Raw genomic sequence first — 4,607 nt, 5'->3', positions numbered from 1 at the left:
GAGTATTTGTAGTAAAACATTCTAACATTTTGTCTGACATCATCGTTCCTCTAAAAAGAGTTTTCAGTAATACTGTCATTTGAATGTAAAAATATACATGTAGAGATATTTAACTTCCTGAGTGACCAGCCACCACACATCGAATGTGATTTGGTGAAAGAATTCTAGTTTTTAGAATCAAATAGTATAGACTTGTGTTCAATTGTGGTAAAATTCAAAAGAGCATATCATGGAATTATAATTCAATTCTCTTGAGTCAGGCAATATGATTTATCCCCAAATGTAACCCATAAGCTTTCTCAAATAAAATGTGATCAAACTGGATCACTGAGAAGTTATATTTCCTCATTTATTAACAAAATGCAGACAGCCGTTTCAGACTACAGACTTGCATGTTTTCTACTACACACACCAAAATGATTCATTAATGAGAAATATCTTGCAATACAAAAGGATCGGAGATAATTAAAATACTTGCTTTATAATACAACCTATACAATTCATCTTTCCTAAACTTCTGAAATAATTCAAAATTGTGGCACTTTCTTTTGCATAAAACTCTTTCCTTGCTGGGCGTGGTGGCCCTTTTAATCCCAGCACTTGGGAGGCAGAGGCACAGGGATCTCTCGTGAGTTCAAGGCCAGCCTGGTCTACATAGTGAGTTCCAGGCCAGCTGAGGCTACAGGGAGATCCTGTCTCAAAAAGACCAAAAAAACTCATTTTCATAAACCCTTAGGTAAAAGGTCATTAATGTAATATATCCGGAACCACAATTCTTCTCATTTCTGTACGAAACTGCTGCTATAGGTCTTATAAGAAAGGTAGAAAATTGTGAAGCTACTCTGTATAGTTTTTTTTAATATTTTATTTTATTTTTATGTGTACGTGTGTATTGTTTGCATGTAGTAAGTGCACCCTTGTCATGCAATGCCCATGGAGGACAGAAGAGCCTCTCGGATCCCCTGGAACTGGAGTTATGGACAGTTGTTAGCTGCTATGTGGGTGCTGGGATTCGAACCTGGGTCTTCTGCAAGAACAGCCAGTGTTCTTAACCACTGAGCCATCTTGTCTCTCCAGCCCGTATTCTGTATAGTTTTAAAAAATATTTCTGCCGAGCGTGGTGGCACATGCCTTTAGTCCCAGCACTTGGGAGGCAGAGGCAGGCGGATCTCTGTGAGTTCAAGGCCACCCTGGTCTACATAGTGAGTTCCAGGACAGCTGGGGCTACAGGGAGACCCTGTCTCAAAAAGACCAAAAAAATATTTCCAGCCAACTTAGTCAAAAGGCCTAAAATGGCACTGGGAGACAATGTCCTTGGAACACGGGTTAGTGTCGAGATGAATGCCAATTTCCATCTCTACTGCTGTCTCTTCTGTTATCATAGTTGTGGTTCCAGCCATCATGATTCCTGTCTTCATAGAAGAAATTATCTCTGCCTCCTCTGTAATGGTAGACAGACCCATGATCAGAGTAACGCTGTTCCCTGCTATAGTGTCTGTCTGCTAGGTAGGGATGAGAATTCTGTCTGACTTTACGCTGTGAGGCTAGTGTATTTTGGCGCCACTGAGAGCTGGAAGACTGGTTATAATTTTGATTATGTGATTGCACTGATGGTGAAAATCCCAACTGATCCACATGTAGAGAACCAAATTTCCCACCATACGAAATCTGTCTCAAAACATTGTTCATCACTGCTTGTCTCTGGTAATTTTCTGGAGTGGAACATGATCTCTGAACCATTTGTGATGATGGAGTCATGTTGTTCACAGTCCTTTCATATCTGCTAGGAGACATTGGAGGAAGGACTTGAGTTTCCAACATGATGCTGGGGGTGGGATACACTGGCATCCTGAGAGGTATGAGTACTTCCTGATCTAAACTGAATTTTGATGGGTCTCCCAAAAAGTTTGATTCCATTGAACAATTCATTGCATAAAGAACAGATACTTCTGCTTGAAATTCACAAATGCAAAACTGCTTTGGTTTTCCCTCTTTGTCTTTTGGAATTTTCACCTTTATTACTGGCCCAGCCTGGTGGAACAGCTTGAAGAGGAGCGCCTCTGTCACCTTTGTCTCCAGGTTGCCCACAAACAGAGTGCGGTCAGCCCCCGTGGCCGCACCCCCATCTCACCCTCGCCTGGGGTCCCTGGCCTAGGCAGAACGCTCGCCGTACACCGAGCCTACTGCCTGAAGAAAAGTTTTTTCTTCATTAAGATACATATATACATAATGTAAGGATGTTGAAATTTTCTTTATTGTCTCTTCTTTGAGACAGAGTCTCATTATGTAACTCTATTTGGTCTCAAACTCACAGCGATCCTCCTGTCTCAGTCTCCTAGGCGCTGGGATTATAGGTGTATGCTACCAGAAGAGGCTCTCTTCAGAGGGCTGGTGCATCTGTTCTGATTCACAAAGTCAGGTCCCCAAGCTTCTTTCAGCTTTTTACTGTTCTATTAGAGGTTGTTTGCATCCTCATGGGCCAAGGTGTTCTATCATTTCGAAGTTCTAGGCAATAAAATGAATGCAAAGAAAAGGGTGGAGAAGACATAGACCAGCTACCTCCTACTGCCTGTTGTGCTGCTGGATATCAGTTTTAAGGCCAGGGTCCCTAAGGTGCCAGGTGTCTTTAAGAAAAGTTCCCAGGGGGCTAGAGAGATAGTTCAGTTTCTGGCACCTACATGGCAGCTAACAACCATCCATAACTCCAGTTTCAATACCCTCTTCCGGCCTCTACAGGCTTTGCACAACAGGGGTCACTTACATACATGCAGACAAAATACTCATATACATAAAGTAAATAAATAAATCTTTAAAAGGGGGAAAATTCCTAGAGGACAGCAGTGTTCTACTGCTAGTCCCACTGTTAGTGTGAGGGAGGCTGGGAAATGTAAATATTATTCACATGCAATATTCTGTTGCAATGAAAAGATAGAAGAAAAAAAATCAGGCAACAATGAGCAGTTCTCCTCTTAGGGCTTACCACCTGAACATGACAATCAAGTTAGGAAATGCCAACCAGAAACTGAAGTTTCAGCCTTCCCAGTAACTGTTCCCAGCAGCTGGTCTCAAGCATCGTTTTTTGAGACAGGATCTCATGTAAAACAAAATGACCTCAAACTCAATATATACCAGAGACTGACCTTGAACTCCTGACTCTCCTGCCTTAACCTCACAAGTGAGCACCACCAGACTGGGTTACTCAGTTCTGGGTATTGAACTCATAGCCTCATATATACTGGATAAGCACTCTACTAACTGTGCCTCTTCTCTAGCCCTAAGTGTAGTCCTAAGCATTTTTTTTTGCCTTCCCAGTAGCTGGAATTACAGGCATATGCCACTATCCGATCCTATAACATTTATTGTTGGTTTTGGGGGTTTTTTGGTTATTGTTTTATGAGACAGGGCCTGGAACTATGTAGCCCAATATAGCTTTGAACTCAGGGTGATCCTCCTGTTTCCACCTTCTGAGTGCTGGGATGAAAAACATGCACCATTAGAGGTGGGAAAGTGAACCCAGGACTTGATGCATGCTAGGTAAACACTCTACTAACTGAGCTACATCCCCAATCTGAAACAATCTATTATTATTAACAACAAGCCAGCATTTTGGAAGATGGTAGATTCTTATCTCTTGCATTGAGGGATAATCTTTCATAATTTTTATTGGTCTTTTTGAGACAGGGTCTCCCTGTAGCCCCAAGCTGTCCTAGAACTCACTATGTAGACCAGGCTGGCCTTGAACTCACAGAGATCTGCCTGCCTCTGCCTCCCGAGTGCTGGGTTTAAAGGTGTGCGCCACCAAGACTGGCTTATAATATTTTTCAAAGAAGGTTTCTGTTATCGGTGACAGGAACAGAGACAGATCTCCACACTGTCACCTGCAACAGCCTGAGGCATTCGCTTAATCTTTTAGGGACTTTGACCCAGACAAAACTAGATCCTTGGCTTCAAAATAGAAATGGGTGAAGTTGGGTTTATTACTTATATTTAAAATTTTCCAATATTTTATTTATGTGTACGTGTATGCATGTAGGTAAGTGCACCCGTGTCATGCAGTGCCCGTGGAGGACAAAAGAGGCTGTCAGATCCCCTAGAACTGGAGTTTTGGACACTTGTTAGCTGCCATGTAGGTGCTGGGATATGAGCCCTGGTCTTCTGCAAGAACAACCAGTGTTCTTAACCACTGAGCAACCTCTCCAGCCCTTATTACTTGTATTTTAATAGAGATTTTAAGTATGAGGGTCAAGAGAAAGAAAGATGCTCAAGACAGAATAAGACATACCCAAGGCTTCTCAAAGAAGAGTCTTGCTGGGTTTGGTGGTGCACACCTTTGGTCCCAGTCCCAGCACTCAGGAAGCAGAGGGAGTCATATGTCTGTGAGATCAAGGCCAGCCCAATCTACTTTGTGTGTTCTGGGCCACCTGGGGTTACAAGGAGACCCTGTCTAAAAGAAAAGGAGTCTGTAAATTAAATGTCTTAGCATTGGACATATAATTTTATTGACTCTCAAGTTCCAACTCAAAGAGTTGTTAAGAAACATTTTTGGGAGGCTAGAGAGATGGCTAAGTGGTTAAAGGCACTGGATGCTCTTCCAGAGGACAAGGGAT

At 42.4% G+C, this 4,607-nt stretch overlaps 1 pseudogene; it reads right to left on the bottom strand.

Moving 5' to 3' along the window:
• Positions 1 to 1,326: 1,326 nt before the first annotated feature.
• LOC103744978 lies at positions 1,327 to 3,897 on the bottom strand (annotated as a pseudogene).
• Between the last annotated feature and the right edge of the window lie 710 nt (positions 3,898 to 4,607).

Source organism: Nannospalax galili, unplaced genomic scaffold (genome assembly GCF_000622305.1).
Source record: "Nannospalax galili isolate Female #2095 unplaced genomic scaffold, S.galili_v1.0 scaffold342, whole genome shotgun sequence".
Classification (NCBI taxonomy): Eukaryota; Metazoa; Chordata; class Mammalia; order Rodentia; family Spalacidae; genus Nannospalax; species Nannospalax galili.
Note: the sequence above shows the minus strand (reverse complement) of the source record. Positions and strands in the feature narration are given on the sequence as shown.